This window comes from Carcharhinus amblyrhynchos, chromosome 26 (genome assembly GCF_965287045.1).
Source record: "Carcharhinus amblyrhynchos chromosome 26, sCarAmb.v2.hapA, whole genome shotgun sequence".
Taxonomy (NCBI): Eukaryota; Metazoa; Chordata; class Chondrichthyes; order Carcharhiniformes; family Carcharhinidae; genus Carcharhinus; species Carcharhinus amblyrhynchos.
In genome coordinates, this window is record NC_137349.1 from 15,193,676 (window position 1) to 15,220,922 (window position 27,247).

Sequence of the window (27,247 nt, forward strand, 5' to 3'; positions counted from 1 at the left end):
TACCTGTGACTTAATCACATTTAATGACGTAGCCTCTACTGCTTCAATGGGCAGGGAATTATATTGACATGGAAAAACATGAGGAACCAGTCAGGGTACAAACCCTCAATACCCTAAACAGGAGTCGGCCCACACGTAAACTTGGGACATGTGCAGAGAAATTGTCACCTCAATTGTACATGGTGGACGTGAAAGACCAAATATACTGATGCAAACTCAGGCATAGGTGACCAAATGGTGAAACTATTCCTTCACTGCAATTAGCTAATCAGGGAGACAAGATCTCACCAGCTATACTGAGTGCAGAACTATCATCAATCCCAGAGGTCCTATGTATTCACAACAATCGCAATGGAATAATAAAACTCTCCAAGGTAACAAGAGCCATGGGATTCAACACTCTTCAGCCATGAAGCATCACTCAGACAAACAACCGATATCAACAAGCACGTGTTCCATTAAGAGACCTCCATGATTTAAAGACTGGGTGGGATTTTGCAGCCATGCTCGCCCCAAGCCTGGAAATTCCCACAGGAGATCATTGGACCTTTGCATGGTCCGCCCCTCCCCACGGCAGGTGGGAAAATTCTGCCCTATGTGTGTAATGCATATGAAACGAGTGACAATAAATTGTGGTGATGTTCTGTGAATTGATTGCAGATGATTCAGGTACAGGTTACGATCATTTGTTCTTGCAACATGCAGGGAGAGCACAGCCCTAGAGAAAGCTCTGGAGTAGCAGTTTGCCAAGTCACAGATTACCACCACCACAAACTGTATTTTTGCATAGAACATTGTTTAAATTCCATTCTTGTCTACATATAGATTTATATTAAACAGATAGCATGCAAGAAACAATATTTTTCACTGTATCCCAATATATGTGACAATAATAAATCAAATCAAAGATCCACTCAGCCTGGCACTATCTGTTCTCTCAACTCCCAGAGACTAACTTTGTTCTAACACAATGGCCAGGATTTTATCACCCCACTTGCCATGGGAATTGGAATGAGTGAGGGGTGGACAATGGGAAGGTCTGTGACCTCAGGCAGGATTTTACAGTTTCAGGATGAGCGAGACTGTAAGATCCCACCCAATGTCTGTCCTTCTAACAGTCAGTAACCAAGACATTGCTGGACTGTTTTGCAAATGCAGGTCCTTGACGAGAACAAGCCTCATCAGACAACTCATGCTAACAAATATGGGCCCATAGGGTGTAAAAGTTCCTGTCTATGTAAGCGTTTCATTCATAATGTCTTTCAGTCGAAGTCTGGGATAATTATAATCCTTTATAATAAATCAATTTTATTTCTCCTAACAAAATAAACAGTTGTCAATGCATGAGAACATTGGGCATATGGTGGACAAATTGGGTACCTCAGTTACACAGGATTGTGCATGCAAATATGCCTCTGCTTTCAAGGAAAAGGGGGATGCTTGGATCTCTAGTTCAATCTGAAAAGGGGTTGTTTGGATTTTGAAATATAATGAATCTGATGTGACCTCTGGCTTGCAGTAGTGATGTCACTAGAACTGGAGGCTGTCTCTCAGGAAGCCGACATGTTGAGTAGTTCAATGAAGACCTGTCACTGAGAAACACTAAAGAAGCACAGTTATCCTTAAATGTGAAACAAGTCATACAGAAATATAATGGCTATGGAAGTCTATTGAAGTCATTATTTTTGGAGGATAATAGAAATATCTGTGTAGTGGGAATGACTGAATGAACAAAGCAACAAATAATTGAGTCACTGTTCTGGGAGCAGCTCTCCTGAGGGAAAATGTCAGGTTTTCACACAATTCCAGTTTTTCGACAGCTGGATTTTGAATAGTGTACTTGTACCTGTCTGTCTATCCAAAGGTATTGTATCTAGTACTGCCCGTCACACTTCAGATGTCATACTTCTAAGTGGCAGAAGTATAGAAAAAGAGAGATAAAGGAATTAACATCATGCTGAGTTCCTACTGGACGTATGGAATAATTTGTAACCTGCAAACATTCCTATCCAACAGCAATCTCCACCAAGCATCTCCAGCAATTGGATTTTGTTGTTATAAAGGCTCAGTTAGCCCGGAGGAAGGGCAGCAAGTTTTAGTAGCAGAATTGTACATTATGCGATAGGACGTTCCAAAATAACATATCCACCTGATTTGTCATGAACCCTGTGACATCTGCTCATGCATGCCACAATGTATTGATTGAGCGGCATTAATGAAGTTTGGAGCATTACATATTAGCTGTCAAGGTGCAAGATGACTAATAAGCCAATATGATTTGGGAAATTTCCAGAGAAGAAAGGAGAGCAAGAGACATCTTAAAATGGCCAAGGAACAATGTAGCTTTTGAAAGAGAAGCCAAAGATTCTAATCTCTCAGTACAGTTACCGATGTCAGACAATTCCAATGAGATAGATTACAAATGAATAGGAGTGTGTTTTTGTATTCAGTTCCTTAGACAGAAATGGGTTAGATGAAAGTAAGTGAGACTTGACAGATTAGTGGAATAGTTAACCTATTTAACTACGATTGGATGAAGATGAATGTTTGGCACACTTGTATATCTGCACATTTTGTGATTCTGTAAAAGAAGCCCTTTGATTACTTTACATCAAGGAATAAGACATATTGAAGACAAAGGGCCCCTGAAACGACTACCAAGTGCAACCTTTGGCAATGTTGCAGGCCAATCTGGAATGGTCTCAATCAGAAAGTTCCTACCCTTTACTGCATCTCATTTACCAGTCAAAAGATCCAACCATCACCTGAGCTTCTTCAAAGTAGATTATATAGCACTGAAGACCATCACATCCTTTTTAACTATGATCTGAAAGCCTTAGTTTCATGATCAAGTCGGAATGCGTTGGTAGATGAGAAAGATCAAGTAGCAAAAAGAGAAGCCTCCCTCCATTTCATATCATAATAAGTAAAAATATCCTCTCATCAACTTACCTGAGTTAATTGGGTGATTCTCGATCAGACTACAAAGATTGGTACAGGACAGTACGATCTTTATTCAGTATTAAGCGCAACTCCAATATTATGAGCTTGAGAAGAATTGAGGTGTTTCTCATACCTGCTACAAACCAGACAAATGTCTCAAACCTTTTACTTTCTGAAAAGTTGTTAAATCAAGTCCATGTAACAAAAAATCCATCTAATGTGGCAACACAGCTAGCCAAGTCAATACGAGTGTTAAACACTTTATCAAATACGTAATTTGAATATTGCTGAAAAGAGAGACATGTAGACAAATCTTGCACTCATCAGGACAAAAGCCAAGTTTCAAGCCTTGCACCGTTTTTGAATTCCCCACAAGCTGACGGAGCTCTTAGTTCCCTATTGCTTTCTGCATGGCAACGCCTTGGCTAATTTGGTATTCATTCATTTGTCCTGATGAGTGCAAGATGAAAAATTTCAACAACATTAAGTTCAACATTTTTAATTATCTTAATTACTTCAAATTGATCATATCTTAATCTTTCATGCTCAAGGGAATAGAAGCCTAGTTTAAAGTTTATTTATTAGTGTCACAAGTAGGCTTACGTTAACACTGCAATGAAGTTACTATGAAAATCCCCACACTTGCCACACTGCTGCACCTGTTCGGGTATACTGAGGGAGAATTTATCATGGCCAATGCACCTAACCAGCATGTCTTTCAGACTGTAGGAGGAAACTGGTGCAGCCGGAGGAAACCCATGAGGACACAGGTAGAACCTGCAGACTCTACACAGACAGTGACCCAAGCCAGGAATCGAACCTGGGTCCCTGGCACTGTAAGGCAGCAGTGCTAGCCACTGTGCTGCCCCATGTCTCTCTATCACTGCCCTCGTGGATGAATGACTCCAATTGAATCTCCCTCCACTTCTGTTCTTGGGTGTGGAGTACAGTCATGAGCCTCCCTTTAAGGGGACAGTTCTTGTCATCAGGAGCGATGAATAAGCCTTGGCACCTGTGAATGTGATGTGGAGATGCTGGTGTTGGAGTGGGGTAAGCACAGTAAGAAGTCTCACAACACCAGGTTAAAGTCCAACAGGTTTATTTGGTAGCACAAGTTTTTGGAGTGTTGCTCCTTCTTCAGGTGAGTGAAGCATTGTGTTCACAAACAGAGCATATATAGACACAGACTTAATTTACAAGATAATGGTTGGAATGCAAGTCTTTACAGGTAATCGAGTCTTTACAGGTACAGACAATGCAAGTATACAATTCACACCTCTTTAACCTGCGCTTAACCCTCTCTCCACTCACATTGTCTGTACCTGTAAAGACTTGATTACCTGTAAAGACTCGCATTCCAACCATTATCTTGTAAATTGAGTTTGTGTCTATGTATGCCCAGTTTGTGAACACAACTCTTCACTCACCTGAAGATGGAGCAACACTCCGAAAGCTTGTGCTACCAAATAAACCTGATTGGACTTTAACCTGGTGTTGTGTTGTGAGACTTCTAACAGCGGGTGTCACAAGATGTAAGCATTATGTGAGCTCAGATTGCATTGATGAATGGGATGCACTGTCCTCTGCTGGCCAAGATATGAACAACTATCACAGTTGTATTAAGAACAGAAAATGTTGGAAAAAGATGCTGGAAACTGGCCAGGCAGCATAATGGTGAGAAACAGGATTAACAGGTTACTCTGGCTGGAGTGTAGGTTTGGTGGCATACACAGAATTAAGAGTGATTTACACTGACTTGGGAGGGTGGAGGAGGCATGGCTGACAATGTGCGATGAGCAGGGAGCCACCATCTTTGCCGTTATCTTTTGGGGGTTGGCAGTTGTGGCGCCATATTTAAAGACATCTAGCAATTCACTCACAGTAGAACTCAGAAGGGTAATGGTCACAGATTTGCAAAATCCGTGTCTAGTGATTGTATATAATCTGCACATTCCTTGAGTGAACACTTTTGATTCCCAAAGGCTCCCATCTCACCTGCAGATGCCTTGATGGCCACATGAGTGCAGTCGATGGCACCATTGATGCGAGCTATCACCGCAAAGCCCCTGGTCTTCTCAGTCTGGCTGGCCTTATCCATCTGGTATTGGATGAATGTCATGACCCATCTGAAGAGTGCATCAATAATGAACTTGACACACCCATGGGCAGCAGAACGTGATACACCACATAGATCCCCTGGAGAGAGATCAGTTGTACAGAAGTTGAAAGACCCTGTGACTTTCAGCCATGGGCATAGGTTGGACATCCATGCAGTTGGAGGTGATTCCTGGCCCAATCATCTGGCAAATGGTTGTGTTAGTGTCCCTGGAGAGGCATTGGACCCAGGACATGTTGAGGTAGGTGGATCATTGCTTGTGCACTCGGATAGTACACAAGATAGTGGAATCTCTTGCAGACTCCTCCGCTTTAGAGTCATACAGCAAAGAAAGTAGCCCTTGAGCCCATCTTGTCTTAAGACAATAAGATATAAGAGCAAAATTAGGCCATTTGGCCCATTAAGTCCGCTTTGCCATTCAATCATGGTTGATATGATTCTCATTCCCGTCCTCCTGCCTTCTCCCCATAACCTTTGATCCCCTGATTGATGAAGAACATTTATATCTCTGTCTTAAAGACACTCAATGACCTGGCCACCACAGCCCTCTATGACAATGAGTTCCACAGATTCACCACCATCTAGCTGAAGAAATCCTCCCTCATCTCAGTTTTAAAGGAGCGTCCCATCATTCTGAAGTTGTGCCCTTGAGTTTTAGTCTCTCCCGCCGGCGATCAAGCACTTATCTACTCCAATTCCATTTTCCAGCATTTGGTCTGTAGTTCTGCACTCCCTGCTGGTTCTGCACCCACTGTGCCTGCACCTCACCTCCCCCAGGTCATTCCATGGGACATCGCCTATGGTCACCTAGCCTCCTCTCCCTCCTGGTCCTCCTCAGAAGAGCTCCCACCAACTGTGTGTAAAATGTCCATGATCAGAAATGCACAGGGTACTGTCTCATAACACCTCTGCTGAAATCTGCAGACAAAGATGGCAAGAAAAAATATTTCAGAACAAAGCTATCCATGCATGGAAATGCACCAGAAATGACAGCAAAACTTCTCAAATCAAAGAAACTTCACCAATAAACTCTTAACCTAAAGAGAAGTGCCTTTATTCCACAAACGTTTTATTCCACCTCTGGATGAGAACTTGAGGAAAATGTGTTGGCTGCCTTCTCATATTGCCTGTGCAATGACCACAAAATTGCACCAGCACAGGAAACCTACTATAAGTTGCTAAATTAATGGTCTTAGTTGGCTCTTTAAGCGGGTGCTCTCCTGACTTCCATGCACGTCTGCTGATCGTAATATGATTTGAGTGTACAATGACATCAGGACGTAACACCCCACATTTTCTCACCTGCTTTCATGCAAGTTTGGGCCAGATGCAGCCCATTTTAATTGCATAAATTCTGGCTCTTATGTGCATTGACCCTGCCACAGTAGTTAGCACTGCTGCCTCACAGTGCCAGGGACCCACGTTCAATTTCAGCCTTGGGTCATTGTCTGTGCGGAGTTTGCACATTCTCCCTGTGTCAGCATGGGTTTTCTCCAGGTGCTCTGGTTTCCTCCCAAACTCCAAAAACGTGTGGGTTAGGTTGCTAAATTGACCCTAATGTCGGGGATTAGCAGGGTAAATGTGTGGGATTAAGGGAATAGGACCTGGGTGAGATTGTGGTCAGTACTGACTCAATGGGCCGAATGGCTGGCCTCCTTCTGTACTATAGGGATTCTGCGATATATTCTATGAAAACTGTACATAATCTTAAATCTCTTATCAGGTAGGTCACATCTCAACCTTTTATCTTTCCAAAGAGCCCCAGCCCGTTCAATCTTTTGCTTTCATTGATTAAACAGACTCGCTGTAATTGTAGCCTGCAGTCCGTAACTGGAACATTTCTTTCTTCCCTCGATTACTATCCTGAGGTGCTATTTCCCAGCTGTCTGCATTGAACATCTCCCACAATAAACAGGCAATGCCAGGTTGGCTTTGAGCATTTTGGCATTCAGTTGGACAAAGAACATGTTAAAAAGAGTGCACTTAATAATAAATAACAGGATAAGAAAATGTAAATTGCGAGGAGCCGGATAAATTTAAGGCAAAAATCGTTATTGGAACACTGCACATTGGAACCTTGCAAAACGTTACTAAGATTGCATTGATGAATGGGGATGATTTTCTACACTGTCCTCTGGTGGCCAAAATGTGAACAACTATCACAATTGTAACAAGGACGGGAATTATGGAAAACTTCATAGGCCAGACAGTGTCTCTGGAGAGAAACAGGGTTAACAGTTGGAACCTTCCATTCTGGAGTCTAGGTTTGGTGGTGAACGCAGAGTTGAGAGTGATTTTTGCTGGGGGTTGTGGGGGGGAGGGGAATGCAGTGGGCATATGGCTGACAATATGCAATCTTGCACCAGAGCAGGGAGCCACCGTTACCTTTTGGGTTGTGGTGCCATATTTAAAGCCATTCACTCACGGTGGACCAGTTGCATCAGTCTGGCTGTCGTTTAAGAATCTATCGAGACCAGAACATCACAGGGAAGACAACGTCTGGCCCCACAGGTCAATGAAGCCCCCTTTGCGAGGTTCTCCTCCAAGCCATCCAGAAAATTGGGCGAACATGGGTGGCACAGTAGCACAGTGGTTAGCGCTGCTGCCTCAGAGCTCCAGGGACCCAGGTTCGATTCCCGGCTTGGGTCACTGTCTGTGGAGTTTGCACATTCTGTTCACGTCTGTGTGGATTTCCCCCAGGTGCTCCAGTTTCCTCCTACAATTCAAGGATGTAATGGTTAGGTTGATTGGCCATGCTTAATTGCCCATAGTGCCCTAGGATGTGTAGGTTAGAGGAATTAGTCGGGTAAATGTGTGGGGTTACGGGGATAGGGCCTGGGTGGAATTATGGTTGGTGCAGACTCGATGGGCCAAGTGGCCTCCTTCTGCACTGTAGGGATGCTATCATTCTATGAAAAAACAGGAGGTGCTGTTTCCCAGGGATGGCAGCAGGAGGCCCTCCTGTTTGACCACAATGGCCTGGATGGAGGTTGCAGCAGTGGTTAGCATCCGGTGGTCCACAGGATAGCTGCCCAGCAGCACAGAAAAAATGAAATGACAAAAATGGTGGATAGGCAGACATAGAGATTCTAGTGAGAGCTGAAAACCTCGAAACCTGTCGGTGTACAATCATGTTGCAATTTTCCCAATGGCGGGTCAGTCTTCCCACAGATGGGTGGCTTGAACACTATTTCCCTTAGTTTGCATCTCATGAATGCTCATTAAAACAGCTGCCTGCCAGCGTTCTGTCAGCCCTTCCAATCTTGCATCACATCAGCATGAAATTGCATTGATCTAAGACCCGATTGCTAAAACCCAAAGAGTGGCGTGCACAAGATGGTCCTCAGCTCAGAAGTGGTTTTGAGGTGAGTAAAACAAAACCTTTCTGCCACAGTGCTGTGCTGCTCCTGATGCATTGTTCACCACTCTGCCAGGACAGATCCATTCCTGCCTTCCATCTCCATGCCAAACTGTTCTTCATGGACTGCACCGTGCTGCTAGAGCCTTGGACTTCCTCTGTGTCACTGTCCCGGATCAGTACAGCACCTGGGGGTAGGGCGTACAGGAGTCTTCTCCTTCCCCCTGGTGCCACGCACCAGTGTCTGTCTGATGTTATAATTCAAGTTAGAAATTCCAAAATGTTTTATGAAATCTGCCTGGATCATAAGTTTTGAATTTGGCTAGGGTAAGCATGCGATGTTTCATTTCAGGTATGATTCAAATGACCCACTTGGGAGCGTTTATCAAACAAAGTTTATTTAAGAATGCAGTTAACATATAGCAATAACTTCTACCAATTACAAACAAGAAAAAAGACAACCATGTTATTGTATAAACCTTCATAACTATATGAAATGTTCCAATCAAACAAACCTGCGTAAAACATACCCCTGCCAAAGACTACCCCTGATAGACGAACGGGACTGATGGTGGACAAGTCCCCAGGACCGGATGGAATGCATCCTAGGGTTCTGAAGGAAATGGCAGAGGTGATAGTAGATGCCTTAGTGATTATTTACCAAATTTCGCTGGATTCCGGGGAAGTGCCGGAAGATTGGAAAACGGCTAATGTTATGCTGCTGTTTAAAAAAGATAGCAGGCACAAGGCAGGGAATTATAGGCCGGTTAGTTTAACATCTGTTGTTGGAAAAATGCTTGAATCCGTCATCAAAGAAGAAATAGCGAGGCACCTAGAAAAGAATGGTTCGATAGAGCAGACGCAGCACGGATTCGTTAAGGGGAAGTCGTGTTTGACGAATTTATTGGATTTCTATGAGGATGTGACTAGTGCGGTAGACAGAGGGGAACCGATGGATGTGGTGTTTCTCGATTTTCAAAAGGCGTTTGATAAGGTGCCGCACAAAAGGTTGCTTCAGAAGGTTAGGGGGCATGGAGTTGGGGGTAAGGTGTTAGCGTGGATAGAGGATTGGTTGTCTAATAGGAGGCAGAGAGTTGGTATCAATGGGTGCTATTCTGATTGGCGGTTGGAGACTAGTGGAGTGCCACAGGGATTGGTGCTGGGGCCTCAGCTATTTACCATTTATATCGATGATCTGGAGGAGGGGGCTGAATGTAGGGTGATGAAATTTGCTGATGACACAAAGATGAGTGGAAATGCAAATTGTGCGGAGGGTGTGGAAAGTCTGCAGAGGGATCTGGATAGGCTGAGCAAGTGGGTGAGGACCTGGCAGTTGGAGTACAATGTTAGCAAGTGTGAGGTTATCCACTTTGTCAGAAATAATAGTAGGAGGGATTACTATTTAAAGGGTGAAAAGCTGCAGCATGCTATGCTGCAGAGGGACCTGGGGACCCTTGTGCATGAGTCGCAAAAACCCAGTCTGCAGGTGCAGTGGTGATCAAGAAGGCGAATGGGATGCTGGCCTTTATAGCGAGGGGAATAGAATATAAAAGCAGGGAAGTCTTGCTGCAACTGTACAGGGCACTGGTGAGGCCGCAGCTGGAGTACTGTGTGCAGTTTTGGTCGCCGCACTTGCGCAAGGATATATTGGCCTTGGAGGGAGTGCAGAGGAGGTTCACTAGGCTGATACCGGAGATGAGGGAGTTAGACTATGAAGAGAGATTAAATAGACTGGGGCTGTACTCGTTGGAGTTTAGAAGGATGAGGGGGGAATCTTATAGAGACGTATAAGATAATGAAAGGGATGGATAGGGTCGAGGTAGAGAGATTCTTCCTGCTGAGAAAGGACAGCAGGACTAGAGGACACAGCCTCAAGATAAGGTGGTGGGGGGGCAGTTTAGAATGGAGTTGAGGAGGAACTTCTTCACTCAAAGGGTGGTGAATCTCTGGAATTCTCTGCCCGTCGAAGTGGTGGAGGCTACCTCACTAAATATATTTAAATCACGGGTAGATAAGTTTTTGACAGACGAGGGAATTAAGGGTTATGGGGAGAAAGCGGGAAAGTGGAACTGATCCACTTCAGATCAGCCATGATCTCATTGAATGGTGGGGCAGGCTCGAAGGGCTAGATGGCCTACTCCTGCTCCTATTTCTTATGTTCTTAAAGCCTTAGCACAGAAAATACAAATGCTCGTATGATGCCAGAATTTAGTCTTTTGTTGGAGAATTGAAACTCTGACTTCTAAACCTTGTAACATCCAGCAGACCTTGAAGTAGAGATAATGTCAGCTTTTAGCCATTGAACCATTGCAAGAGACAGAATTCTAACTGAAGTTAGAATTAGGAAGGCAAGAAGACCTATTTCCAGCTGGCCAGCAGAATCTATAATACCAGTCAGAGTGAGAGAGGGAGAAAACCTGCCAGGACAGCTTCTCACTCTGAACGAAATCTGAAAGTGAATCCTTGGATTCTTCTGGGGAGGAACCACCTGACCTTGACTTGTCAATCAATCTTCACCTTCACACTTCAAAAGGTTGTAAGAGCCTGGACGCTGCTTGAAGCCCAGAGTAAAAATAAATAAAACTCCATTTAAAGTATTGAAGCAACAATAAAAGGACTTCTAAGCAGGGGGCCAGTGCCAAATGAAACCAAAAGGCCTGCTCACAAACTGCAGAGGACATGATTTAAAAAAAATTCTTAAAGGCACACTAGTGTCACACTAGACAGCGCTGTGCTGTGCTACTCATGTAACCATTGCAACAAAGGTCCAAAGTTCAACTGGAAGTGGAGTGCAAAGTGAAGGCGGGAGAGGGGATGGTGGGGTGAGGGTTGTGGTGACCTGATGAAGACAAGGGGGAGCAGGGCATTATGGAAGGAGGACTGTGCAAGAAGTGGGGGGAAGATCAGTGTTCACAATGACAGGCAGAGGGGTAAGGAGGTGGATGAAGAATGTTCCTTCTATGATGTTTTACTTGTTGCTGTAGTTGACACTACCATACCCCTCAAGCAGCCAGACAAAATTGTGGTTGGTTCAAGATGATTTATTGACCATCTGCAGGCCTCTGATGAAGCCATTAAGACCAGTCAGAGTACAGAATTGTGAAATACACAAGCAATTATAGTTTCAAATTTGATTACAAGCAATTAGCATATACCAATCAAGGTATAGGAGTTATCTCTATCCACTCACAGTTATTGATTAAGGTTACATCATTCATAAAGTACATATATTTAAACCAATCACCTAATGCTTGCTTAATTATAATATCCAATCAGCATGAGGTTTTAATTGCATCAATAGGGTATTGTTCCAATTACCTTCAGATACCCCAGCTGTGTTTGAATGTTAGAACACAAATCATTCCGATGTCTGGTTTAATGATCTTTTCCAAACTAAGATGCCTTATCTCCCCTTCTACGTATGTAAAGGTTCATTGTATTGCCGTTTACTATTCTGGGATGCATGTCTTTATTAATAACTGTACGGAGGCTTTTTTTTTGTTTAACCCTTTCACTGGACACAGTTATATGGTATAATTACTATTCTCCTGCATAATTATTAGTATGGGTATTATTCCCTCTCAAAGAAGATGAACAATGGAAAGCAGAGGGAAGATCAAGGGGAGGGAAGCTGCACTCTGACAAGGCTGCATGAAAAGCTCACAATGAAGTGGGGTGTCAAAGGGATACCATATATTTTACTGGAAGGGGATGGATGAAGATTCCAGATGCGATGGGTGGAGGTCCAAGTAGGGCACGGGCACAGGTGATGGGCTTGGGCAGAAGGTGGCTGACCTGAGGAACAGACATTTCTTGAGCCTGCTGGCTGTTTCCCCTGGGTGCTGATACCTTGCATGGGCTGGAGAGAGTGATAAGTGTGCGTGGATTGGTGTTTAAATATGGCACCAGGATCTTTGAACCTGTCAACTGACGGGTGGGTGGATGAATCAAATGCTGGCCCATCAGGAGAGTCAGAAGGGGACCCACCTGTGCATAATTGATGAGGTTCCAAGTGCAGAATCTGGCATGGGATCCCAGTATTCTGGCCAGTGGAAAAGACACCACCAGAGCCTCCTGTCACCACACTGAGGCTGGGACCGTCAGATCCCATTAGCATTGTGAGTGTTTGGCACCAGGACCAGAAAATAAGCCGAGAAAGCCAAAGTTGTGTTTCATATCAGCATGATAACTTGCCACGATTGTCCTTTTCCTCCTCTGTCAAAGGTGGACCACATTTCTACCAGACTGGTGGAGCGCTGCAATACAATCCGCAGAGGGTGCCATGGATTATGGGCAACTGCTGCGCTCTGCACAGCTTGGCATTGCAATGGCGGGAGGAATACCTGAAGAGGAGATGGAGGACCAGTGCATTAACTACAATGAGTGTGTACATCTGAACCAAGGTGGATTAGCTCCAGTGTGATGCTGTTCCTAAGATCCAGCAAAGGCTTTATGTTTGTGTCAATTATATGAAATTGGGAGCTGCTCTGTGTGCTGTGGACAGTAGTCACACTTTCTATGTGGATAGTTCTTCTACCATATGCCACAAGGTCTACCTGAGTGTAAAATTCTGGTGCAGCATATCAGTCTATTTCCTCCAGCAACCGTCTGGCCAGTATTTTGCACTTTCCTCCAATGTTGATCTTTACTTTTAGTTTTACATTGTTGCAAGCAATGTTTAAGGTTGTGAAAATCTCACCCTTCTCTGTGATGGTGTCGACACCCACATTAGACTATTTTTAGAGGCTTTGAGCCTTGGTTATTTTGATTAAGCTTTAATTCATTCACCGTGTTTGTACTTAAAGTGCTGGAGTAGTGACTCGTTGCGATGTGGCTGGTGACACGGGCAGACTACTGTGGCTTGGATCTGCAACATTTCAAAAAATTGTTCCATTTTCCACATTTGTTATAGCTTTACCAAATACTAAAACACGTAGTTCTGTTTTGTGAGTGATGGCCACCAAACTTGGGTAAGGGCATGCTCTACACCACGAAAACTTCTGTATCCTACCTGAAATCTTTGTCGCTTCTTTCTGAGCACTCATACAGCCACACAGATGCTGATAGCAGTTTCCAGTGTTGGATGATTCTCGTGAAGGTGTTTATGGATATCATTACTATGGACCACACACACAATGCGATCTCTCACAGGGTTGGGTTGTGAAGGTGCCAAATGTGCATTTCTTCGCTAGGATTTTTAGGATCATAGCATACAACTGAATAGATTCATCAAATTTTTGGTTGGCATTATTGAATATGTGCCTATCCAATTCATGTTCTTTACTAACATGCATATGTGCTGAAACCTTTGTAGCGATATCTGAGTCCTCCAGCTCATTCCCCATTTGAAAAACAAAAGACTTAAATTTCTCAACCATCTCGGGGCCCAGTAGGGGATGCGATGGCTTAGTGGCATTATTGCTAGACTATTAATCCAGAAACTCAGCTAATGTTCTGGGGACCCAAGTTCAAATCCCACCACAGCACATGGTGAAATTTGAATTCAATAAATAAAAAAGCTGGAATTAACAATCTGCTGATGGCCATGAAACCATTGTTGATTGTCAAAAAAACCCATCTGGTTCACTATTGCCCTTTACGGAAGGAAATCTGTTGTCCTTGCCTGGTCTGGCCTACACGTGACTCCAGAGCCACAGCAACATGGTTGACTCTCAAATGCCCGTAGGCAATTAGGGATGGGCAATAATTGTTGGCCAGTCAGTGATGCCCATGTCCCACAAATGAGTAAAATAAATTTAGGAGAGAGTACGCCTGTACCTTCTTTGATTTATCTGATAGGCTGACACCATCACTCTTTCTCAAATTCTGCCCAGTTGTCTGTGACGTTTTCATCAAACACAAGCGGGTCGATGCGGTGAAATCCCTGTGCCATTCTACTAACTGCTGACAGCATGTAGATGTATTAGTTTGCGATAACTGGCGACCAGGGACTAATGGCAGTAGAGGTTTACTGATAGTACTGCGCATGTTCTTACATGCTGTGTGTTTGCACGTGCTCAGGGGAGAAAACTCATGTTCTTGACACGTGACCCTTTTGTACTCGTGTCAATACAGTCAGTGTCCATGTGACCAGTCAGTCTACAATTAGTGTGCACTGGAATGATCTTTAAATGTGGGGCTCCAATGTTTGCAGCGCTGAAGTGACGGCTGTGCAAGCAAATCAGAGGCCACCCTTCTAGGGATACAACGTGGCACCTGTGGCTGAAGAGATTTGGCACTAAGTGACACATTGTACATCGGGAAAAGCTGCCCATTGTCATTGCTGTGCTCAACGCCTCTTTCCAAACACCAGCGGTCTTTGCTAATTTCCAGGAAAATCTCATCTGCAGTCTCAAAAATCATAGAATCCCTACAGTGCAGAATGAGGCCATTTGGCCCATAGAGTCTGCACCAACCACAATCCCACCCAGGCCCTATCCCCATAACCCCATGTATTTATCCTGCTAATTTCCCTGACATTAAGAGTCAATTTATCATGGCCAATCAGCTTATCACGTATCTTGGGACTGTGGGAGGAAACCAGAGCACCCAGAGCGAACGCACGCAGACAGAGGGGGAACATGCAGATTCCACACAGACAGTGACCCAAGTCAGAAGGATTCTGTTCTATAGATTTTGAATAAAATTGTGTTGGTAATAAAGAGATTGAGAGCCTGTGAAAACTGCTTTCATTAGTTGGGATGAAAGGGATGAGGTAGGACGAGGGAGGGTATTGAGAATTTCTGTGCTAAAAGCTGTAAATGAAGGCATTTCTGTGCAGGTACTTTTTAGACCTAATTTTTAATCTTTTACCGTATATGGTTGTCAAAGGAAGGCCTCATGTATGAGAGGAGCACAAGTATTTCTTTAAGTAGAGGTGGAAGAGTCTTTCACATCTGCAAATATTCCTCTTCCTGCTCCCTTGCTGTCTATGAGAATTTCCATTTTCCAGAATCTCTAATTTGAAGCATTAGACAGGCAAGTTGTGCACAGCCTTGAATGGGCCTGGTTATACTGGAAAACTTCAAGAGGTGCCAATTGGCATACTAGTGTAAAGAAGATCTCATAGAAGCTACCCAAGATCTTCGCTTTCTGCGTGTAAGAGTGGATTGCCCCAAATGAAATCATCGTGGCAACTGTTGGGGAAGCAAACACTCACTAGTATAATGTTGTGCTTGATACTGAGAGAGCAAAATTCTTGTGCGTTGACGAGGGAGTCATCATGACCAAGGAAGCACATATGGCCATGCGAGTGCAGCCTTGGGCCTTCAGGAATTCATGCAGAAGTGACCTGTTATCCCGCTGCTAACTGTTCACTTTTTCTTTCCTTATCGTTTCATGGGTTGTGGACATTGTTGGCAAGGCCAGCAGTTGTTGGCCATCTGTAATTGTCCTTCTGCTGAGTGGCAGTTAAGAGTCAACCACACCACTGTGGGTCTGGAGTCACATGTAAGGCAGGTGGGAAAGTTGGCTTAAGGCCACGTGGTAAGTTTGACAGACTTCCTTCCCAAAGGGATGTTAGTGAACGAGGTGGGTTTTTACGACAACTGACAATGGTTTCATGGCCATCATTAGATTTGTAATTCCAGATTTAAAAAAAATTGAAGTTTCACCATTGAAACCTGGGACCTCAGAGCAGTACCCTGGGCCTCTAGATTATTAAACCAGGGACAAAACCACTATGCCACCACTCCCCTCTTCATGGGGAAGGAGATGTTATTACTACCTCAGAGAACAATGGCCTCAATACTATCATCAACTTGCACCATGCTGGTTAGGAGTGTCGAGTGGGGGGTTTGTGGTGGTGGTGGTTAAAAAGTGACACCTGCCATGTTTACGACACAGATATTAAGGTGCCCTAGGGTCATGCTGTGGAGATGTGGGGTGCATATTAACATTTTTTTCTTCATTCTTTCATGGGATGTGACTGTTGCTGGCAAAGCCAGCATTTGTTGCCCATCCCTAATTCCCTTGAACATAAGAACATAAGAAATAGGAGCAGGAGTAGGCCATCTAGCCCTTTGAGCCTGCCCCACCATTCAATAAGATCATGGCTGATCTGAAGTGGATCAGTTCCACTTTCCTGCTTTCTCCCCATAACCCTTAATTCCTTCGTCTGTCAAAAACTTATCTACCCGTGACTTAAATATGTTTAGCGAGGTAGCCTCCACCACTTCAATAGGCAGAGAATTCAAGAGATTCACCAGCTTTTGAGTGAAGAAGTTCCTCCTCAACTCCGATCTAAACTGCACCCCCCTTAAGGCAGTGCCCTCTAGTCCTGCTATCCTTTCTAAGCGGGAAGAATCTCTCTACCTCTACCCTATCCATCCCTTTCATTATCTTATACGTCTCTATAAGATCCCCCCTCATCCTTCTAAACTCCAACTAGTACAGACCCAGTCTATTAGTCTCTCTTCATAGTCCAGCCCCCTCATCTCCGGTATTAGCCTAGTGAACCTCTTCTGCACTCCCTCCAAGGCCAAAATATCCTTGCGCAAGTGCAGCGACCAAAACTGCACACAGTACTCCAGCTGCAGCCTCACCAGTACCCTGTACAGTTGCAGCAAGACTTCCCTGCTTTTATATTCTATCCCCCTCGCTATAAAGGCTAGCATCCCATTCGCCTTCTTGATCACCGGCTGCACCTGCAGACTGGGTTTTTGCGACTCATGCACAAGGGTCCCCAGGTCTCTCTGCACCGTAGCATGCTGCAGCTTTTCGCCCTTTAAATAGTAATTCCTCCTACTATTATTTCTGCCAAAGTGGATAACCTCACACTTGCTAACATTATACTCCATCTGCCAGGTCCTCGCCCACTCGCTCAGCCTATCCAGATCCCTCTGCAGACTTTCCACACCCTCCACGCAATTTGCTTTTCCACTCATCTTTGTGTCATTTGCTTTTCCACTCATCTTCGTGTCATGAACTGAATGATAAAGGGCAATCAAAAGTCATAAAATCCCTACAGTGCAGAAGAATGCCATTCAGCCCATTGTGTCTGCACTGATTCTCTGATAGAGGATCTTACCCAGACCCTCTCCCCCACCCTATCCGCATAACCCCAAGCATTTACCATGGCTATTCCATCTAACCTGCATACCCTGGGGCAATTTACATTGAGTTTAAATTGGGTCAACAACATAGCTGTGGGTCTGGAGTCACATGTAGGCCAAATGAGGTAAGGATGGCAGATTTCCTTCCCTAAAGGACATCAGCGAATGAGGTGGGTGTTTACAATGATTGATGATAATTTCATGGTCACCATTATTGAAACCAGCTTTATATTCGGAAATAATTCCTCAGAAGTTGGTGTCCCTTCGCCAGAGTCCCTTTACTTACAAACCCTATTCCACTCTTAGATTGCTTCAGATACAAAGTCAGAAACAGGAGTCCCAGTGGACCTGACACTCTCATCTTTATATACAGGTGAGATTCCCTGATTGGGCAGGCAATTATAACTTCAATCAGGGAGCTCATAGCCAAAGAGGCCAACCTCGTGGATCTTGTTGAAGTTATTACACGTTCCATATTTTATTAATTTGAATTTAAATTCCATCAGCTGCCTTGTGGGAATTCAGCCCATGTTCCAAGAGCATTAACCTGGGAATCTGGATTGCTAATCCTGTGACATGACCACTACTCAATCATCTCTCCCAAATTTATGTTAAGCATTGTGCTCCAACAGGTCAGGGAGCTGCCGTTGAAATTAATTGGTGCTCTGGAGTTTTTTTGGGGGTCCCGGAGTTAGGCAGTGAAACAGAAGTGTGAGTTATCAGCTCTCTGAGGTAACCACTTGAGATCTTGCCCTTAAAAGTGAGCAGGACCCTGTGTCATCAACATTGACTGCTCTGACAAAGGGTCATCCAAATCAAAACTTTGGCCCTTTTCTCTCTTGTCAGACCTGCTGAGATTTTCCAGCATTTTTGTTTCTGTTTCAGATTTCAACATCCGCAGTATTTTGCTTTTAATATTGACAGTTTATTCAGCTGGTTTGGCTCCACAGCATCCCATAAATATTAGGGCCACAAAATTAGTGATTTGCGTCAGGCATTGGCACACTTCTGTTTGGTTCATGTTACTGATGCCCTCAATGACAAACTGCAGTGCATCTCAAAAATCAATGGTATTTGTCATCTTTACTAAGAAGGGTTATAGAGTGAACTTCTGCAATCTGTGTGCCTCAATGGTGACTTCCTTTTGTAAAGAGAGAATTGCATTTCTGTAGCACCTTTCATGACCTAGTGTCATCCCGAGGTTGTTTACAGCCAACTAAGCATACAAAAGCTTTTAAAGTTTTATTTATTAGTGTCACAAGTAAGCCTACATTAGCACTGCAATGAAATTACTGTGAAAATCCCCAAGTCGCCGCACTCCGGCGCCTGTTCATGTATACTGAGGGAGAACTTAGCATAGTCAATGCATCTAACCAGCATGCCTTTGGGACTGTAGGAGGAAACCGGAGCGCTCTGAAAGAAACCCACACAGGAATAACATGCAGATTCCACACAAGCAGTAACTCAAGCTGGGAATCAAACTGTGGTCCCTAGTGCTGTGAGGCAACAGTGCTAATCACTGTGCCACCCTAATGAAATCATTGTTGTAATAAAGTTAATACAGCAGCCTATTTATGCACAGCAAGTTCCCAAAACAGCAATGAGATATTGAACAGATAATTTATGTTTCCATAATATTGGTTGAGGGGCAAATATCGGCCAGGACACTGGAGAGAACTTGCCCACTCCTTGTTAAAAAATTCAAGCCTTTCTGCACCCAGCACCTTCCTCAAAAGTTACATTTTTCAGCTTAGCTGCACCAATAGATTTTGTTTCCCTTCCCAGCTCCACAGTCAGTCCTATTTTATACACATCTGATTGTATGTAATTATTTTATTTACACTTTTGCATTTGGTAAAATCCAGTTATATTTTTATAATCATATGCATCAATAATAAACATAATAATAGTGTTATAAATACCTACGAACAGAAAGCTAAAAACCTTAAATAAGATTGCATCCTAATGTGCAAAGCAAAAACTCAAATAGGAACAGGAACTTGATGTGGGCACTTTAAAAAAAAAAGGTCACACATGATCGTATCAAAGCCAGCCAGGCGCCCATTTTTTCCAAGCCGCGGCACAAAGAGTCGGGCTGAGGAATGCTCCTCCACTGAAGATGTGTCACCCACTGTTTACCATCTATCTCTCACCCACACCATTTCATCTCCTGTCAGGCTGACGAATGCTGATTCCCTTGTCCACCTTCACAAAGAACGCCAACGCACTGCAGCGAGCTGGGCACATCTCATGTGAGGTGACAATACCTAACGGGCAGAGAGTAGGCCGCTGCAAGAGAAGACTGTGGGTGTGGAATGATTCCGGCTTTTAAGCATTTTAATTCTGCAGCAATTCAAGGATTCATCAGTCCCAAGAAGAATGACATAATGCCTCAATAGGCCCCTCAGTCATGGTGCAGAGCTAATTCTTTACCCTTGGATGCACAGCCTTATTGTCTTGACCACAATTAGAATTCAGCTTTACTCAGTAGCTGCACTTTAATGGCTTCACTTAATTATTCCAAGCACCGTGACCATTAATTTTCTGCCAGCCCTATTGCTATATGTACATGATTATAATTTCTGTTCTCCTTTATTGCCTGATCTCCATTTATCAATTTAATTCAACTTTTTTCAGTTATGCACACAAACCCACAAAGTTCCTTTTGCAAGATCATCTTAACCTCTTTCATATTCAGACCACTTAAACATATCATCCAGCCTCTCAATTACTGTGAGGCATAATTCCTGCACCTTACAAATACAGAGCACTGTTTAGAATTTCCACTTGCGGAGGAACTGTTACAATTTCAATGGTACAGTCCTGACGGTAGCACAGTGGTTAGCACTGCTGCCTCACAGCACCAGGGACCTGGGTTTGATTCTTGGCTTGGGTCACTGTCTGTGCGGAGTCTGCATGTTCTGGCCGTGTCTACATGGGTTTTCTCTGGGTGCTCTGGTTTCCTCACACAGTCTGAAATACGTGATAATAAGGTGCGTCAGCCATGCTAAATTCTTCCCCAGTGTATCTGAATAGGCGCCGGAGAGTGTTAACTAGGAGATTTTCACAGTAACTTCATTGAAGTATAAGCCTACTTTGATTTGATTTATTATTGTCATATGTATTAGTAAACATTGAAAAGTATTGTTTCCTGCACGCTATACAGATAAAGCATACCGTTCATAGAGGAGGAGAGAGTGCAGAATGTAGTGTTACAGTCATAGCTAAAGTGTGGAGAAAGATCAATTTGTGTGAGGTAGGTGCATTGAGGGAGAAATTAGCCTGGGCCTTTTTCCAGAAGCAAAAGGTCTACGGTAGAAATTGATTGGGCCTTGGCTATGGAGTGAGCTAATCGTGTTTCCACAGATAGTTAGTCTGACATCAGACACCAGTCTTGGCAAGAGCTTGCAGTAAAAAATATGAAGGTGTTTAAGGAGATGCGGGGGTGGGAGGAGTGATGTAATTTATAGGCATGGGCTTGTAATCATTTTTGTTCACTAGTCTGGAGAAAAGCAACAACACATTTATTTACACGGACAGACTATACAGAAGCTGCAGTCAGCTCCTGAGATGGTTCTGCTTAAACAAGCCCAGGTTTGTTAAGGTGATCCCTCACGCTGCTCGCCAATTGATTCCCCAGATCATGTGGCCCTCACTTTGCAGATGACCCAAAAGGCACAATCGCCACATGGCTGCACTACAAAAGGACAATGTAACATGTGGGGCTGAATTCTCTAACCGTGCCCGTGGTTGGGATTCTCCTGTCCCACTGCAGTGAATGGGGACTTGGCTGAGTGCCAAATTCTTTGTTCTCATTGGCAGAAGTAGCGGGGCATGTGAGACCGGAGAATTCTGGCCGTAGCCTAACAAGTGATCCATTTAAGGATATTGTTACCTGAACATGGAGCTGGGAGGGCCTAAGAAACAGGATCAGGAGCAGGCCATTTGGCCCCTTGAGCCTGCTTTGCCAATCAATAAGACCATGGCTGGCTTGATTTTGGTCATAAGTCCACTTTCCATCTATCCGGCCATAACTTCTGACTCCTTTGGCAGGAGTGCTACACCGGTCACTGCTTTCAGAGCAAACATGGAGCTGCCTACTGTTCTTCTCGGCCTGCTGACCCAATCATGCCCTTTTCAGATTGCCACCTGTCTAGTTTTTCTCGAAAATATTGATCTGCAGATTTTAAAAAAAGTTATTTTTGCAATGAGGGATTCTGCATAGAAGCAATGCAATTTATTTGGTCCAAGGTTTTTTGATAGTGCAGAGCAGCCCATCACACTGGTAGCCATTTTCTTGCCTTCTTCAGCCTATATCAGTTGTTCCACTCACTGCGACTTCATAGAATCCTACAGTGCAGAAGGAGGTCATTTGGCCCATCGAGTCTGCACCAATCACAATCCCACCCAGACCCTATCCCCATAACATCATGCATTTACCCTAGCTAGTCCCCTGACGCTGAGGGGCAATTTATCATGGCCACCCCTATTGAGCATTTCCCCATTTTTAAAGTTTAAATAACATTTCTTATTTTCTTTCTCCCATGACAGTTTGGCAAAGGATTTGTGTGCAATTCATCTACAATACTAGCTTGGGAGCAACACCATTAGCATACGTTTACATGTATTAGCATGTGATACGCAAACTTAGCATAAATTAGAACATTTCTTGATTGCACGAAAGATGTGACAACTATCAATTAAAATTTCACAAATCCATTATGTCTTGGCTACAAAATGTGAACAGCATTTATTGAAGACTGTAATTTTCCAAAACATTTTCTGTATCAGGCTTAATGAAAAGATTAAGGTAAGTGAATGCTGGAACCTCAACTCCTGATTCCATCTTTCTCCCCGCCTGTAAATTCAAGCTCGTGTTACAATGCAGTTATTGAATTGTATATAATGAGCTAGTCTATTGGGATAGGCAGAATGCAGAAGTAGCTTCCATGAAATAAAGTGACGATTCATTTTTTTAACATTTTGTGTAACAAATATAAAAGGAGGGATGAATATGCAGTCATTGTCTTACAGTCCTGAGGTCATTTAGTCAAATAGTGCGTAGGTGGCAAGCTGTAAGAAATGCTGCTGGTTGAGTCAGCTCACAATCTTATCGTGTTTTGTAGATGTAAGTTGATAAAAAAGTAGCTGATGCAAGATCATCAGGCCGCATGACAGTAACTATTAAATCGATAAAGAAGCTCAGGTTTTTCAAGCAGAGGTAATGGGTTTCAATTGAGTAGAACAAAACAAAACAAAAGAAAATTAGAGCACAGGAACGGGTCTTTGGCCCTCCAAGCCTGCACCGACCATGCTGCCCATCTGAACTAAAATCCCTTTCGGGGACCCTAACCCTCTGTTCCCTTCCTATTTATATATTTGTCAAGATGCCCCTTAAAAATCACTACTGTATCTGCTTCCACATCCTCCCCTGACAGCGAGTTCTAGGCACCCACTACCTTCTGCGTAAAAAAACTTGCCTAGTACATTTCCTTTAAACCTTGCCCATCGCACCTTAAACCTATGCCTCCTGGTAATTGACTCTTCAACATTGGGAAAAAGCTTCTGACTATCCCTCATAATCTTGTAGACTTCTATCAGGGAACAATGATCTAGCTTTAAAGAAAAAATAACTAATTGGATGTGTCGACCTTGTCTCAGTGGTAACACTCCCGAATTTGGTGTTTAAGGTTCTGCTCCTGATACTGAAGACATGATGTGAATGTGCCGGTGCTTTATATGCTCTGTCCGAGGCCAGAACTTTATATATGTGCTTTATATGCTCTGTCCGAGGCCAGAACTTTATATATGTGCTTTATATGCTCTGTCCGAGGCCAGAACTCTCCATTCACCTGATGAAGAGGGAGTCCCCTCGAAAGCTTGTGAGTTTACCATCAAATAAATCGGTTGGACTAAAACCTGGTGTTGTCAGACTCCTGATACTGAACACATAGGGCCAGATTTTACCATTGCATTGCGCCCATTTTTGAGCAAGAAAACTTGGTAAAGTCGGGCGTGAGGCCATTAATACGATCCGTGCTCGCGTCCGCACTGATGCCCACTTTACTGAGGCCTGAAAAGGGCCGTGATCCGAACAGGCACAACGGCAATTTAAATGTATTTGCATGCGTTTAAATTGAATTAATGAACTGCCGCCCAAGTTTACCAGCATTTCCCCCGTTACCATCGCATTTGCATGTCCAGATTCGGTGCAAAACAGACATGCTGGGTCAAGGTCTGTTTTGGGCGATCCAGCTGCTGAAGAGGTAAGTTCAGCACTTCCAACGGCTCTCTAACTCAGATCAAAGGAGGCGGGGTGGGGGGGGGGAGCGCGGGGAAGGAAGCGGTTCCGATGATTTTCTGGTGGGGGAGGGGAGGGGAGAGGAAGGCGGGTCAGATGTATCTCTGTGGGGGGGGGAGGAGGGAGGACAGATCGTTCTCTGGTGGATGGGTGAGGGGGTGCGGAGGGATGGGGGGAGGGCAGAGGGAGGCCAGATTGTTGTCTGGTGGGGTAGTGGGGGGAGAGGTGGGCCTGATCATTCTCTGGTAGGGAGAAGGGAGGGGAAGGCAGGTCAGATGTATCTCTGGTTGTGAGGGGGGGGGGGGGGGGAGGTGGGGTGCAGGTGGGGGGGGGGAGGTGGGGTGCAGGTGGGGGGGGGAGGTGGGGTGCAGGTGGGGGGGGGAGGTGGGGTGCAGGTGGGGGGGGGAGGACAGATCACTCTGGTGGGACTGTTGGGGGGGGGGGGGGGGTGTTGGGATAAAGGAGGCCCGATCATTTTCTGATGGAGGCGGAGGGAAGAGGCCCGATCATTCCCTGCGGGAGGGGGGAGGGAGTGTCCAAACTTTCTCTGGTTGGGGGGGGGGGGGGCACTGGGGGTTCTGCTGCCACCCTGTGGACGATCAGTGAGGGTGGCGTTATTGGGGGGCAATGGGTTGTGATTGGTCTGGATAGTGGGAGGGGATGGCTGGATAAGGGAGACAGTTATGTTGATGGGTGGGGGTGATGTCTGTGGACTCCATCACTCCTGGGCCATTTTATCTGCTTTTTGCAGCCCATGAGCGATGTAGACAGGGGTGTGATTTTCAACTTTTCTCCTCACTGCGCATGTGCAGTTCAAAGCTCTGATAATTTCAGGTATGCTAAGCCCCACCCACAGCGCAATTCAAACTGACATTTTTTTTTCAGGCTGAGTGCGTTTAGGAGTGCCTGAAAGCAGATTTCCAAATCTGAATTGCGCCCAGATTCAGCACTTGGAATGAAAACGGTAAAATCGGGCCCATAGGATGGAATTTCAAGGCCCTCTAATAAAGGACAGAGAGTCGGAAAACTTGCTTCAGCAGGACTGGAAGATCCCACTGGCGGGATTGTCTGTAAAACGTGAGGAGATGGCCTAGTGATACTATTGCTCAACTATTAACCCAGAAACTCAGCTAATGTTCTAGGGAGCGGGGTTCTAATCTCGCCATGGCAGGTGGTGGAATTTGAATTCAATAAAAAAGACTTGGAATTCAGAATCTACTGATGACTGAAACTATTGTCGGAAAAAACCCATCTGGGTTCACTAATGTACTTTAGGAAAAGAAATCTGCCTTCTTTACCTGGTCTGGCCTACATGTGAATCCAGAGCCACAGCAATATGGTTGAATCTCAGCTGCCTTCAGGGATGGGCAATAAATGCTGGCCAGCCAATGATGTCCCACGAATGAATTTTTAAAAATTCTGCCGACCAAATTCTTCCTGATGCTCCAATGATGAAGGATTGCTGCACCTTCGGAAGTGCTTCGTCTTGGTTCACGGTGTATAAACAAAAGCTGTTGTAACCTGTGCACAATGATGTAAAAGCCCTCTGAGTTCTTATGCTCCCAAATTCATCATGTTGTGAAGAATAGGTGGGATTTTCATGGCCGTCCTGTACTGGGGTCATCCGGTCCTGCCCAAAGTTAACAGGGATTTGAATGAGTCACCGTAACTATCATGGGAAAACTCACTGCAGCAAAGGTCCAGTCCCAGCGAGTGATGTTATCAGTACATCTTTAAAATCACAAATAGATTAGAGTAACCCCCTCCAAAAAAACAAGCCATTCTTTAATTACCTCATATTTAAAACGCAGTAATCAAACAAATAGATTGATGGCCTAAGTCTATTCTAGGTTTTGGACATCATCAGCATCGAGTCTTGTTCAATCCATTCAATTTAACTGAACCGGAACTGGATTTTCTTCCATTCTGAGGTGACCTACCTGAAACTGGCAAAGGTGCCTTCCACAGGAAACAAATGTTGAATATTAGCTAAGGTGCCAATGAAACGTCGGAGATAATAATGCAAATTAAAGTTCTTAACAACTGCAAATGATCCACTTGACCTTTTGCTAATGACTGTGACTTGTTTTATGCAGGCAACGACTGAAGCAAAATAGCTTATTTGACTTGACAGCAACACTGGCAATGTTTCAGTCAGAATGAGCTTCATAGTTGAGTGGATGAATTTCTGCTGAAAAAGGGCATTTCAAGCTATTTATTTGTGGCAAATGAATATTGAAAAGTTAGGACTAAAAGTTACCTCAGATTTGTATTAAAGATGTGTATTAACAAAAGGATGGGATGCCTAAAATGGTGGCAGAAGGTAGGGGAGCTTGATGTATTCCTACCACAGTGGGATATTCTCAGAGATTTTTAAAAATTCATTTGTGGGACATGGGCATCACTGGCTGGCCAGCTGTTATTACCCATCCCGAGTTACCCTTGGAGGGCAGTTGAGAGTCAACCACAAGAGAGAAAACTACTGGTAGATTGGTCTATTGCTGGAAGACAGTAAGGTCAAGGGAAGACAGAAAGGTCAAGGGAAGTGTCTGAGATGGACCAGGTGAAGGCAATGAGATTATTTATGAGAGTCAACCACATACGTAGGCCAGACAGGTAAAGACAGCAGATTTCCATCCCTAAAGGACATTGGTGAACCTGATGGGTTTTTTAAACATCGACAATGCTTTCACAGTCATTAGTAGATTCTTAATTCCAGATTTTTTTTTACTGAATTCAAATTCCATCATCTGCCTGGTGGGATTCGAATCCGGGCCCCCGGGACATTAGCTGAGTTTCTGGATGAATAGAGTAGCAATAATACCACTAGACCATCGCCTCCCCTAGATGGGATGCGAACCTCAGAAATGCAGCTGGCTGCTAACTCAACATGATGGTCAATTAAATCAATTAAGTGGCCAACCAGGGGAATCTTCTTATGCACCCCCCCCGCCCCAAACACACACACATACACAGACTGACATTTTACATTTTACTGATGTCAGTTGCCACTGAACAGGGACACTATGAGTTAAACTCTGGTGGCCTGCCAGTCAGGTCCTGGTGGTGGGATGGGGGGACGATGGGGTCCCTCCTTCATATCTGATCCATGAGCAATGGAGGCCCAACTCCCACCGCTGTTGGAGGGTAAAGCCTGCCTGCCTGATCGTAGGAATGGTACATAATAATTAACAAAAAAACTTGCCTCTTAATTTTCCTGAAGTCTCAGCAGCTACCACCTCTACTGGTGATGTTCCCATTACAGTGGCACAGTGGTTAACACTGCTACCTCACTGCGCCATGGACCCGGGTTCAATTGGGTGACTGTGTGGAATTTACACATACTCCCCGTGTCCGCCTGTATTTCATCCGAGTGCTCTGGTTTCATCCCACAGTCTAAAAAACATGCTGGTTAGGTGCATTGGCCGCACTAAATTCTCACTCTGTGTACCCGAACAGCTGCTGGAGTGCAGCAA

The 27,247-nt window shown here is 44.4% G+C and overlaps 1 long non-coding RNA gene across 1 annotated transcript in view; it reads left to right on the forward strand.

The window, feature by feature from the left end:
- Positions 1–26,656, forward strand: part of LOC145358789 (uncharacterized) — a 32,621-nt gene extending 5,965 nt beyond the window's left edge. The window contains exons 2-3 of the long non-coding RNA XR_013889504.1: positions 4,945–5,300; positions 24,657–26,656. This is a non-coding gene — a long non-coding RNA (uncharacterized LOC145358789). The remainder of the gene's footprint in view (positions 1–4,944; positions 5,301–24,656) is intronic.
- The last annotated feature ends 591 nt before the right edge of the window (positions 26,657–27,247 follow it).